Source organism: Plecotus auritus (assembly GCF_963455305.1).
Source record: "Plecotus auritus genome assembly, chromosome: 8".
Lineage (NCBI taxonomy): Eukaryota > Metazoa > Chordata > Mammalia > Chiroptera > Vespertilionidae > Plecotus > Plecotus auritus.
In genome coordinates this window covers 106872785-106887026 of record NC_137782.1, presented here as the reverse complement: position 1 = coordinate 106887026, position 14242 = coordinate 106872785, and the positions used below count along the sequence as shown (strand labels likewise).

General features: G+C 45.8%; 1 protein-coding gene across 4 annotated transcripts in view; it reads right to left on the bottom strand.

The window, feature by feature from the left end:
• Nucleotides 1-10900, bottom strand: part of GPR45 (G protein-coupled receptor 45) — a 119779-nt gene extending 108879 nt beyond the window's left edge. For 3 of the 4 annotated variants that reach the window (XR_013961494.1, XM_080685700.1, XM_080685699.1), the window contains exons 1-2: nucleotides 10193-10315; nucleotides 5550-5666 (exon numbers count right to left, since the gene is read on the bottom strand). The gene's annotated coding sequence lies outside the window, so the exon portion shown is untranslated. Of the gene's footprint in view, nucleotides 1-5549; nucleotides 5667-10192; nucleotides 10316-10831 lie in introns of those variants that run through there. The other variant, XM_080685701.1, reaches the window with a different exon arrangement.
• Nucleotides 10901-14242: the final 3342 nt, after the last annotated feature.

Sequence of the window (14242 nt, the reverse complement as noted above, 5' to 3'; positions counted from 1 at the left end):
AGAGAGATTCTTAAAAAGCAGCAAGAGAAAAGCAGGCAGTTACCTACAAGGATGCTCCCATAAGCTGATTTCTCAACAGAAACTTTACAGGCTGGAAGAGAGTGGCAAGAAATATTCAAAGTGATGAAAAGCAAGAACCTACAACCTACAAGATTACTCAACCCAACAAAGCTATCATTTAGAATTGAAGGACATATAAAGAGCTTCTCACACAAGAAAAAGTTAGTTTAGTTCATCATCACTAAATAAGTATTACATGAAATGTTAAAGTTAAAGGGTCTTCTTTAAGAAGAAGGAAAAAAAAGATAAAAAAATGAAAAATAAAATGGCAAGAAATACATATCTATCAAGAAATCTAAAAAACAAAATAAATGAATAAGCAGAACATAAATAGATTTATAGGTACAGAGTACATTTTAACAGTTGCTAGATAAGAGGGTGTTGGGGAGATGGGTGAAAAGGGTAAGGGATTTAAAAGTAAAAATTGGTTGTTATAGAACAGTCATGGGGATGTAAAGTACAGCATAGAGTTTATAGTCAATAATCTATATACTAGTATATAAAAGCCTAAGCGACCAGCCAGTAGCTATGATGTGCATTGACTACCAGGGGGCAGACACTCAATGCAGGAGCTGCCAAGCTGCGGTCACTTGGCACCCAGAACCAGAGAGAAGGGAGCCTGATTCTAGGGTGCGTCACCCAAGAACTGTCCTCTCAAAATCTGGGATCCCTCGGGGGATGTCGGAGAGCTGGTTTTGGCCCGATCCCCACAGGCCAGGCCGAGGGACCCCATTGGTGCACAAATCTGTCCACCAGGCCTCTAGTATCTGTCCACCAGGCCTCTAGATGGGTATGAGATTTCTCGGGATGATCACTTAGTAAGTTTTATAATGTATAATCATGAGAGTGTATGCCTAAACTAATAGAATATTGTATGTCAATTGTAATTGAAAAATTAAAAAATGATTAAATAAGTAAATAAATCTATACTAATAAAAGGGTAATATGCTAATTAGAGTGGATGTCTTCTGGACATCCTTCCAGACAAAGCCGCAGTGGCTGCAAGGGCCGAGGCTCAAGCAACCATGGGAGGCTGCAAAGGGCTGAGGCTCAGGCTGGCAGTGGCAGCAGCAGAGGGGTAATGGGGGCAGTGCCTTCCCCTGATCCACCAGGTCACCTTCTGCAGAGGGAGGCCAGACTGGGGTCCGAGGCAGAGATAGTTAGGGACAATCAGGCTGGCAGGGGGGGCAAGTTAGGGGCGATCAGGCCAGCAGGGGGGCAACTTAGGGTTGATCAGGCTGGCAGGGGGGCAAGGTAGGGGTATCAGGCCAGCAGGCAGAGGGGTTAGGGACAATCAGGCAGGCAGGCAAGTGGTTAGGAGCCAGCGGTCCCGGATTGTGAGAGGATGCAGGCCAGGCTGAGTCCTCCACCTCCCCCGCCGTGCACGATTTTCGTGCCAGGCCTCTAGTAAATAAATAAAGAATAAAGAATAGAAACCATATAAGCATCTCAATAGATGCAGAAAAAGCATTCAACCAAGTTCAACATCCTTTTATGGTAAAAACTCTCAACAAAATAGGTATAAAAGGAACATATCTCAACATAATAGAGGCTATATATAACAAACCCACAGCTAATATCATACTTAATGATTAAAAGCTGAAAGCTTTTCCTCCAAAATTAGGAACAAGCCAAGGATGCTCACTATCACCACTTCTATTCAACACAATATTGGAAGACCTAGCCACAGCAACCAGACAATAAAAGAAAGAAAAGGCATCTAGATTGGAAAGGAACAAGTAGAACTCTCATTATTTGCAGATGACATAATATTATTAATAGAAAACCCTAAGAACTACACCAAAAAACTATTAGAACTAATAAATGAATTCAGTGAATTTTCAAGACACAGAAGCAATGTACAGAAATATGTTGCATTTCTATATACCAATAACAAATGATAAGAAAACAATCTCATTTATAATTGCACCAAAAAAGCATAAGATACAAAGGAATAATTTTAACCAAAGAGATAAAAGACCTTTACTCTAAAACGATAAAACATTAAAGAAGATACAAATAAATAAAAGGCTATACCTTGCTCATGGATTGGAAGGATTAATATTGTCAAATTGTCCTTATTACCTAAAGCAATTACAGATTCAGTGCAATCCCTATCAAAATACAAATAGCATTCTTCTCATAATTAGAGCAACTAATCCTAAAGTTTATAGAAAACTACAAAAGACTCCAAATAGCCAAAGCCATCTTGAAAAAGAACATAGTGGGAGGTATCATGCTCCCTGATGTCAAACCAATCTAAGTACACTATAAAGCTAAAATAATCAAAGCAGTATGGTTCTGGCATAAGAACAGATATATGGAAACGGATGCATAGAATGGAAGACAATAGCGAGCCAGAATTAAATCCTTACTTATATGATCAATTAGTCTATGACAAAGGAGGCAAGGATATACAATTGTTAAAGACAGTCTCTTCAATAAGTAGCATTGGGAAAACTGGGCAGATACATGAAAAAGGTACATTGGGGCACTTCCTTACACCATATGCAAAAATAAAACTCAAATGTATTAAAGACTTAAATGTAAGAACTGGAATCATAAAACTTTTAGAAGAAACCATAGGCAGTAAACTCTTTGACATTGCTCGTAGTAATATCTTTTTGGATATGTCTCATCAGGCCAGGGCAATAAAAGGAAAAATAAATAAATGGGACTACAACAAACTAAACATTTTTTGCACAGTAAAGGAAACCATCAACAAAACAAAAAGAAAACCTAATGAATAGAAGATATTTGCAAGTTATATATCTTATAAGGGGTTAATATCTACACTATATAAGGAACTCATACAACTTAATACCAAAAATATAAAGAATCCAATAAAAAAAAAAAAAAAGGCAGAGAACCTGAACAGATATTTCTCTACAAAGGACATACAGTTGGCCAACAGACATATGGAAAGATGCTCAACATCACTAATTATGGGGGAAATGCAAATTAAAATAATGAGATATCACCTCACACCTGTCAGAATGGCTATCATCAACAAATCAACAATAACAAGTGTTGGCGAGAATGTGCACTGTTGGTGGGACTGTAAATTGGTGAAGCTACTATAGAAACAGTATGGAGCTTCCTCAAAAAATTAAAAATAGATCTGCCATACCATCCAGCAAATTCATTTGTGGGCATTTATCTGAAGAAAACAAAAACACTAATTCAAAAGGATATATGCACCTCTATGTTCACTGCAGCATTATTTCCAATAGCCAAAATATAGAAGAAGCCCAAGTGCCCATCAATAAATGGACGATAAAGATGTGGTATATATAAATATACAATAATTTGTTATTCAGCAATGAAAAGTAAGCAGATATGGAGGTATTAAGCTAAGGGAAATAAGTCAGACAGAGAAAGACAAACACCGTATTATTTCACCTATTTGGAATCTAAAAACAAAACAAAGGAATAAACAACACAAAACAGAAACAGACCCAGAGATATAGAGAACAAGTTGATGGATGCCAGAGGGAAGAGGGGTGAGGGGAGAGGAATAAAAATTAAAAAGTAGTAAAGAAGACAAGATTAGGTTATAGAACTAAACTTCTATGTACATTATATACACACACGTATATACATACATACACATATATTTAAAATAATGTAATGTATGAGTCTTATTTTTAAATTAAAAAGACATTAATGAGAAAAACAACCCCCCCAAAAAAGACATTAATGATACAACTAGGGAAATTTGAGTAGTGACTGTGTATTTGATGATATTTAGGTGTTACATGTTATTTTTTTAATGCTTGGAATTGTCTGTGGCACTCAGTAAATGTTAATTTTCAATATTTTCCACCAAAGTGCCATGAATAGTAGAACATTTATGAGGCCTGGGTGAATACCCCAAATTCACCTCTATTTGCTTGAAATTTCTTTGAAGCACTCTATTTGATATTAAACTAGAGGCCCGATGCACAAAATTCATCTAAGAGTAGGCCTTCCTTCCCCCAGCTGCTGCCACCGGCTTCCCTCTGGCACCCGGGACCCGGGCTTCCCTCTGGGACCCGGACTTCCCTCTGGCTGCTGGCAGGCACCTGGGGCCTGGGCTTCCCTTGCAGCCCCTGCTTTGTCCGGAAGGTCATCTGGAAGGACATCTGGTCTAATTAGCATATTATGCTTTTATTGTTATAAACTAGAGGCCTGGTGGACGAAATTAGTGCACAGGGGGTGAGGAGGGGGGGGGGGGGAAGAGTGGTCCCTCAGCCCGGCCTGCATCCTCTCACAATCCGGGACCCCTTGGGGGATGTCCGACTGTCGGTTTAGGGCTGATCCCTACCTAAACTGGCAGTTGGACATCCCTCTTGCAATCCAGGACTGCTGGCTCCTAACTGCTCGCCTGCCTGCCTGCCTGACTGCCCCTAACCACTCACCTGCCTGCCTGATCGCCCCTAACTACTTCTGCCTTGGCCCCTGCCTCCAGGGCTTCGTCCGGAAGGACATCCGGAATGACATCTGGAAGGTCATTCAGCTTTCCGGTCTAATTAGCATATTACACTTTTATTATTATAGATATGTATGTAAGTTTTGCTTTCTATTCCATGATAAGTTGAGTTTCTTTTAATATCTGGCTATATTTCTTCTGAGAAAAATATATACTCTAGAAAGATGCTTCCTTCTATGTTGTCCGCTTGGCACAGGGTGGCACCTCCTAGTGACACACTCCTACAGTTTTGGGGGCAGAGCTGCCGTGGGCCTTGAGCCAAAGATGCGGAGGACTGGAGCCCAGGCCAGCCAGGAGGTGGTTTTCACTGATGAGAGCTGGGTGGGGCTGGGGCAGCCCATCATCCCACCCACTGACCCTTCCTAACAGGTTCACAACCTCAGTCCATCCTTTCTCATTTGGGAGGGCTGGCCTCTTACTGCACGTGTGGAATATGGGAAATGAAAGCTTGGAAATAAAAACCTGGGCTATGATCATCAATAAAATAGGGCAATAGAGAGCTATAAACCAATGTACTATATTACTGTGATTAGAGCTTTATGCATAGAGCTCTCTCCGCCCTCCCTCCAAAATAATGAAATAGTTTAACATAAAAAGTAGTGACTTTATACTTTATCATGTGGTGTTCAATTAGTGGGTAATTATGGCAACAGCATACAGCTCATGATGTCGAGTTCAGTATTAGAGAAAGCGATGGAAAAAGGCACCCGAAGGACCATGGAGTCACAGCATTGCAGAGTTGGGGGAATCCTGGCAATTGTGTTCTCCACACCCCCATTCACAAAAGAGAAAACGGAGACTCAGAAGGATTCAATGACCTGCAAGTGTCAGACGTTTAGACAGAGGTGGAGTCAGAAATAAAACCCAGGTTCCCCGCTCCTATTTAATGTTCTTTTCAGCTCACATGCTGGCTTTGGGAAACTGCATGAGGCAGAACATTCTAGAAAGCTTTCCGCATGGCAAGTAGACTTAGTTAACAAAACCTGCTGCGATGGAGAACACTGCTCTTGTGACTTACACGATTGCTTGTCCATTCATTGCCTGTGGACTCGGAAAGTCATGGCCGTTGAATGTGAACAGTAGTCAGCAATGAACTTCTGAAAGTTTTTCTTGTTTTATCCATTTTGTTCCTTTGCTGTAGCAGAGAGAAAAAAATTATCAAGGGCATACATTAGGATTTTAACTTGCTATTGATAAGGCTAATTTCAGTTATATTTTTATTCCTGTTATTGCGTTGTGGACATCAGGTAAATGAACGTTCCTACACGAAGGTGTACATTTCTCAGGCCTGCACTACATGCAGGAACCTCAGCAGAGTCAATGCTTTTGTAAAGAAGGTACAGCAGTTTCCTAAGGAAATAAGCTGAATTCTCACGAAACAGGCAGGATATGTACGGGCTGCAGCCCGCGGGTGTGTAACTCCCACTCCCAGTGGATGAACATAAACACAGTCCCAGCCAGTCATTCACATGCCCTCCCTCTGTGCCTCTTCCTGTAGAAAAGGAGAGGCTGGGGCCACTGAAGGGAGAGGGTGAGCTCTTCTCCTCCACTAATCCCAACAACTGTCATCTGTGCCTCACCCTAGGCACGCACCCCTCGCAGCTGGGGCCTGGGGTCCTGGTCAGTTACTACCCCTGAAAGGCACCCTGCCGCCAACAGGAACCAAGCCCAACCTGAGTGAGGCGCACGGGAACCCCTGCTCTGTGATGACAGAAACACGTGCCTCTCTGGGAAGAAGTGTCCATCCCCGGTCGTAGGTGACCCCTGGCAGGAAGCAGCAATGCAGTCGGAAGCAGTCTCTCTCTCCACAGGAGTGAGACTCAGGCCATTGCCTGCGCACAGAGATGCAGACACCACTAAAAGCACATTTCTCATCGAAGGTATATTCTTTATGTTCTCTCTTGTTCTGGTACCAACCCTCCCCCAGCTGGGGTGCAAATGTCTTGCTTAACAGAGTCACTCAAAGTTAGGTTTTAAGATGGGAATAGGATGCTGAGATGGCAGCTGAGACCAGGCACATAAAGATGGGAAGACCCCTTTCGTGGGCAGCTCTGCCTTCTTGTTGGGGCCATGGGAGGAAGGGCCCTTGGGCAGGCAGCCTGGTGAGGGAGGGCGCTGTCAGGGCCCCACCATGCCGTACTGTGCGGTGTGCATCACAAAGTGCCTTCTCAGTCTACGTTGTATTGGAACATCCCGCAGGTCAACTGCCCCGTAGGAGGGCAGGTCCTGTCATCTTTCGTGACTCCTGAGGAAACTGCAGGGCGGCAGAGGGCAGAGAAGACCAGACTACATGTGCTGCGTGTGCTACATGTGCTGAAGGCCTTCAGTTCCCAACACAGACCGTGCCTCACCTACTACTTCCTTGTCCCACAGCGTGCCCTGAGGACTGAGTTAACGTGGGAGGCATTTAGCATGGTGCCTGGTGCACAGGAAGTACCCGTTTAAGTGTTAGCTCATCCTTACAATATCCTTACAAGTGTCCATTGAACCCTCACCTGTCAAACACCAAGTTGTGTTTTCACCTTCTAGATTTCTTTCAACTCCATCCATTTCCCCTATTCCCGTTGCCACTGTCTAGTCTACGCTACCCCTCTCTCACCTGAATGCCCAGGGCAGCCTCCCACCCAGTCCTTCATATAATCTCCCCACCACTCAGCAGTCAGCTGGGAAGTCAGATTCCATCCTGCCACACCCTGCATTGAAGCCTTGTCCTCGGAGCAAACAGCCCTCAACACAAATTTAGTCTGATTGGGACCCTACTGACTCTCAGCTATATTTCACACTCTTCTCCACCAGCCCTGTACTTAATTATTTCCAACTTAATTTTGTTCCTCAAACACTCCATGCTTTATTTCTGAGTGTGAATGAAAAGGGGACTATATACCCACATGGTGGCCTTACAAACTCAGAGACTGAAAATAACTACACAGGACTATCTGAACATAAAACTTCCTAAATGAAAGTGAGTCACGGCAGGCAGTCATGTCCTGCCCCTAACAAAGGTCGATCTTTACCTTCACTGAGCCTGTCTATTGTCCTTTTGCATCTACAATAACATGCCTTTGGAATGTTAGAATAATTTCCCTTTTTTCAGACCCCCCACTACACTGGAACAGAGACCAGAAATCCCCATTGTTATCACGTTCATTGTTAACTGTTCACTACCTTGTACCAACCTGTGTAAAAGAAGTATGTGTCTTTGTTTTATCCAATCCCAGAGATTGCTTTCTCCCACCTCGCTGATCACCAATGAATTTCATGTAACCCCTTCCGCCTCCTTTGATTGTAATGTATAAAATAAGGTGCAAAACTGCCATTCTCTGGAGCATTTTCTCAATCAGTTAAGATTTTGCTTCCTGGTAATTGTTGTCAGTTTGGCTCAAATAAACTCATCAAAGTTCTCTACAGGTTTGGACGTTTCTTACGTCAACATGAGGCATGACTCATGGTGTTCCTTCCAGCGGGAATACTCCTTTCCCTCCTACTGCATGTTTTAGCTGGCTACTTTCTACTCAATTTTCAGTTCCTAACTTAAAAATTCACATCCTCCAGGTAGCCTCCCCCTCCCCTTACAAACCAAAACAACCCTCCCCCCTTAAGTTAGGATAGGGTCTGCCTGGGTCCCTCTAACACGGAACCTGCACATGCGGTAGCACCACTTGTTTAATTCCTGCCGAATCTGCCTTTTCGGGGCGAGGCTCCTATCTTCGCAGTGCTGGGCCCAGAGCTCGGACTGTCCTATTTGCTAAAGAAATGGGCCGACCAGCTTTGGGGGTAAGGGAGAGTGGGTAAAAGAAGTTATTCAAGAACTACTTTGAAAGAAATGATATTTCTCTGTTCACAGCAATCAGTAGCAGTGATGTCTGGGAAGGGGCATGAGGGACACTGGGACGACGAAATATCTGGCACCCTGTTCTGGGTGCTGGTTATATGGAGCACACATGGGTAAAAAATTCATCCAATTGTGTCCTGAAGAACTTTATGTATGTAAATCACTCCTCAATAATTATTTTAAAATATAACTCATATGGGGATATAAATATTCATATGGGCTAAAACAATTCATGTGGGATATAACAGTAAAATTCAGTAACAACCAAAGGCAAAGTTCCTTAAAATGCTAAGTATTTCCCAAAAATCCGGAATTATAAGCACTGTGAAGTAATTCTTTAAGTCCTTGTTTTGAAAATGTGATTGTTTTGGATCCACTCCACCTTACTTGAATCTGAGACCCCAAAATATTGTAAGGGAAAGAAATGATTGCAAAGTCATTTCTCACAGAACGACATATACGATTTAAAAACCCCATTCACTACTTAGAGAGGTTGGAGTTGGTGATGGGCAGTCTACATTTCAGCGCTTGAGGTATGTGACCCGGCTCAGCAGCTGCTGGCCGGGGCCTGCATCACTGCTGGTCAGTGTGATCAGCTCTTTCTCGCGGGTGGAGGGACCACGTGCTGTGCGGAATGGAAAGGAGCCCTGCTGTCCTGACTTCGGGGGAAGAAAACTTTCCAGAAAGTTGCCAGGAAATTTAGGATTCGTAATAAAGTACAGGAGTTCAAGGTTCATTTCCTAACCAGTAGGCAAAGGCAGAGCCTTGGGAGCTTGTTTTCTGAGTTACTTTCCATAAGGTCCCTGCTCTCCCCCACGGGGCTGGCTCCCGGCAGGCTGTGCTGGTGTCTGAGACCCAGCAACTGAAGCGTGCTGCAGGCGGGTGAAGACAGCGGGGACCATACGCGTCCAAAACCACGAGGCTCAGAGCCACTGGCCACTAAAATGGCACTTCGTCGTAGCCTCCAGCCCTCCGGTGATTTTTCTACAAAAGTACTCGTTTTGCTTCTATTCTTGGTATTATTTGGTATTAGTCAAAGTTTCACGTTTCTTACGTCTCTATTTGCTACCGGTATTTTGACACTCAAAAATCAAAGGAGAGAAAATTGTAAAACTCCTGATTATCGAATTTAGTGAAAGACACTACTGCATCATCATCATCATTACCAGGTGGAAGAAAAAATTTATATGAAACCCGTGCAGTAGCGGGGTTAGCAAGGCGGAGAGCAGGGCGGCCATCTCGGTCTGACTGAGCAATGCAGCAGCATCACTGTGCCCCTTTTTCTGACGGGAAAAGTGAGGTAACCGGCAACCGCAGGATGACGGGACACCCCGCAGCAGGTGCACTCATTCCTAATGGGAAAGACCGGCGCTTTCTCAAAGTACTCTCCGAGAAAAGGAAATAATCGGATCAAGTTGGCGTGGCTGGGGGGATGAGCGGGGAGGAAGGTTGGGGCCGGGGTGGGCGCAGTCAGTGATGGTGATGGTGATGGTGATGGTGATGGTTGGTGATGATTGGTGATGGTGGTGACGGCGGCGGCGGTGGTGACGGCGGCCAGCTCCTCTCCCTTCTCCATCTCTGCCTGTCCTCTCTGCCGCGTCGTCCCCGCGCCTCTGCCCGAAGAAACACAGCCGACAGGACCTGCACCCACGCCGCCCGTCTGCGGGCGCCAGGTTGCGGCGCTCCAAGAGCCCCCAGCCCTGCCCGCGCCCCGCAGCCCCGCGCCCCGCGTCTTCTTGCTCCCCGCGTCCCCAGGCGGGCACCGCCTCGCCCCGAGCCCCCGAGCCCGCCGGCTCCCCGCCCAGCCCCGCGGCGCGGCCGCCACTTACGCCTGCGCTGGGCCCGGCCCGCCGCCCACTGCCCAAGACAAAGGCGACGCGGCGCTGCGCCGGCGGCTCCGGGAGCCGTGGCTGCGGGACCAGAGGATGGGGGCGGGGTGGAGGCGATGAGGCGACAAGGAGGAGGAGAAGGGGGAGGAGCGGGAGGAGGGGGAGGAGGAGAGGGAGAGGGAGGGAAGGGAGAGGGGGACGGGGACAGGGAGGAGTGGGGGAAGGGAAAAGGAGGTGGAGGCGAAGGAGGAGGAGGCGAAGGAGGAGGCGAGGAGGAGGAGGTGGAGGAGGAGGCGAGGAGGAGGAGGTGGAGGAGGAGGAGGAAATGGAGGAGAGGACGGGCGGGAGGGCAGCGGGGAGGGGCCGCTGGGGCGCCCGCCACCCGACCGACCGCCGCGGCCCAGATTCAAGTCGGATCCTCTAGCCGCCAAGCTCCAGGGCGCGGTCCTCCGGGTCCGCAACCCAAAACCTACCTCGAGGACCAGGGTACCGCCCCTCGGGCGGCCCGGGTGGGAGGAATAGGAAAAGGAGGAAGGGAGGCGTGTGTGTGTGTGTGTGTGTGTTCCTTCTTCCTAACCCGATCCTCTCCATCCACCCCCGCGTCCCTGAGCGATCTCAGGAAATGGGGGCCTGCCTCACCTGTGCGACTCCGGGGCGCTTCCACTGCCTCCTCCCCATCACGGACATCTCTCCCCCTCACGGTCCAGCCGGTAGAGGAAGAGCAGTCCTGCCTGGGGACGGGGAGGATGCGGCGGTCCGCCCCTGAGGAGGGGCCAGGTCTGCTCCTCTCCCCTCCTGGCGGGATGGGTCAGGGTGGAGGGTGGGGACCGGCCACGCTACCCTCCACCGGCCCCGGGGTGTGGGGCGTCCAGTAGGGTTCCCTCTTTGGGAGAAGAAACACTGCTGCCTGGCGCAGTCATTGCACCTTGCTATGAATAGTACCTTTGTTTTTATTTTAAAAACTTTTTTATTATGGAATTTTTAAAAATCAGAAGTAGAAAGAATAGTATCATGAACCCACAAGTGCTCAGCTCCAGCTTCAAACTTTTTCTTCCCTCCCTCCTTTCTTCTTAAAACGTATATTTATAGAGGTAACATTGGTTAATGACATTATATAAATTTCAGGTGTACAACATTATAGCAGTTCGTTATCTGTATACTGTATCGTGTACTCACCACCTGAAGTCTAGTCACCTGTTCTACCCGCTTTGCCCTCCTCCCACCCTGCTCCCCTCTAGTAACCACCATTCTGTTGACTGTATCTATGAATTTGTCCGTTTTATTAGTTCATTTGTTACTTTTTTTGTTTTATATTCTACATGAGTGAAATCATATGGTTTTTGTTTTCATCTGACTTATTTCACTTAGCATAATACTGTCCAGGTCCATTCATGTGGCAATATTTCATCCTTTTATAGCTGTGTAGTATTCCATTAAACACACAGCCTTAGCTGGTTTGGCTCAGTGGATGGAGCGTCGGCCTGCGGACTGGAGGGTCCCGGGTTCGATTCTGGTCAAGGGCACATGCCTGGGTTGCGGGCTCCATCCCCAGTAGGGGACATGCAGGAGGCAGCCAATCAATGATTCACTCTCATCATTGATGTTTCTATCTCTCTTTCCCTCTCCCTTCCTCTCTGAAATTAATTAAAAAATATATATTAAAACACACACACACACACACACACGCATCTTATCTATTCATCCTTCAATGGACAAGGGGGTGTTTCCATGTTTGGGCTATTGTAAATAATGCTGCAATGAACATAGGGGTGTGAATATCTTTACAAATAAGTGCTTCTATGTTTTTCAGGTAAAACATGAAGAGAAATTGTTGAGTCATATTGACACCCAAAGGGTGAGCCGACGTTCTTCCCGGGATGTGTCTCATGAAGTTGAAGTGAAGCATAGTGGTCCCTCCTTTGGAAAAACTGCTGTTTGAATTACTGTTATTCTTAGACAGTCTCTTATTCTGTAGGTCAACTCTGTTATTTTTAGACTGTAAAATAACTTTGTTTTTAGCTTGAATAATAGAAAAGATAAACTTAATTGTCTGACCTTGCAAGCTAGCCATCTAACTGATACGCTGATATTGATGCCAGGTGCCTGTATAGATATGACACTCAAGGTTACAGGTGTCTGCATAAATATGGTATGTACTCAAGGTTACAGGTGTTTGTTAGATATATGTACTCAAGGTTGCAAATTGTCTGTAAAAATAACTTACACAAGGACCCAAAAATATATAAAAAGAAAATGCTTCCTCCTTTGGGTGTTCAGAATTTGACAGAGGTAATCTGCTCTGAACATGCACGCAATAAAGATGACTTCTAACTAATTGGTTCATTAAGGCATCTTGTCCAGCTCGCTGATTTGCGATACAACAGAAGAATAAAATTGCGGACAAAAAACGATTAATGGAGCCAAAGTTTATTGGGAGAAGCCAGTCCTGGAAAAGGTGTAGCTGGGGCTCCAAGAGCAGGCCAGTGTCTTGAGTTTCCCTTTCCACGTTACAGTCGGGAGTAGTTTAGTATCCAAGCTAATTAAAGTCTAGTAGTCCCTGTGTGGAGGCCCACAGACGCAGGGACGTGGTCTCACCACAGGAACAAACGTCAGGAACCCATTGCCTGTCAGGGAGAAGAGAGAAAGCAAAAGGAAGTGCGTGACTTAATTTAGGTGGTGGGTAGTCTTGCTAGCTCCTAATTGATCTTTTCAAATAATTCTGCCTTAGCAATATCCTTTGGGTTTATTTATACGCCTTAATGCCTTGTGATTGGTTATCTGCATGGTACCTGTCCTAGCAATATCCATACATTTTAAAGTGTATGCCTCTCTCCTGAGGGCCCTTCCTTCCCCACCTATTTGGGGTGCCTTAGTAACTCTGCCTAGTTGGGTTCCAGTGGTCCCACCCCTATCTACATAGCTTCCTTCTGTCTCCTCAATATGGTAGTTCTATTATTAATTCTAAGAGGAAACTCCAGCCCTGGCCAGTTTTTCTCAGTGGTTAGAGCATCAGACAGTGGACCGAATGGTTTTCTGTTAGATTCCCAGTCAAGGGAACATAATCTCAGTTGCAGGTTTGATCCCCAGCCCCTGTCAGAGCGTGTGCAGGAGGCAACCAATCCATGTGTCTCTCACACATTGATGTTTCTCTCTCTCCCCTCTTCCCTCCCCTCTACTCTCTCTAAAATAATCAATGGGAAAAAAAATCCTCAGGTGAGAATTAAAAGGAAATTCCAGACTGTCTTCCTTAGTGTCTGCACTCCATTTGTGAGGGGCAGAAATAGAATTGTAGAGACTAAACAATCAATTGGTCTGGGCTGCCTGTCACTACTTAAGCTAATTCAGCAGAGACAGGGTTGAATCTTATTGAGTGTTTATTCCAATAATGCCAGCAGTATGGGAGTGCAGCAGATCAGCCACAAAAATTTGCTCAGACCCCCCACCATAAGCCAGTTGCTTATATTGGGTAGGAGGACAAAGATTACATGGGAAAGTAGGCAAAAGGGATAAGAATGGGCATGTAAAATGGGCAGTTTACAGGTAATGCAAGCTAAGGGTTTGCAAAGGCCTGAGGGTATGCAAAGGGCTAGGGTTTTCAAAGGGCTGGTGCCTCTGGTTTCTGCAACAAGGTTGTTAATCTTTCCATTGTAATAGGCAGCTCCCTGATGTGGAGAATGGGCCACATTTCCAGATGAGCTCCCAGGTCCTGCGTGTAACTCCCAGCCAGGTTAGAATGTGCTTTCTTTAATCAGAACAGAACAATCACGGTTAACAGAGCATAATTAATATTTCATACAACTATAGGGGCAGAAATAGAATATTGGGGACCAGTTATAATTATAAAAATTATATTGAGACTGGTAGGAGGGGCAGAGGTGCGGAATGGGCTGGTCCAGCACCCATGTGGGCTGTTTCTTTAACCCAGAGGGAGATCATCCCGCAGAGGCTGCCATGAGGAGGAAGGGGTCCCAGCCCCACACCAGACCCCCCACCCAGGGTTCCAGAGCTGGGAAGAGAAGCCCCTGTAACTTTGGGCTGTAAAAACAAGCA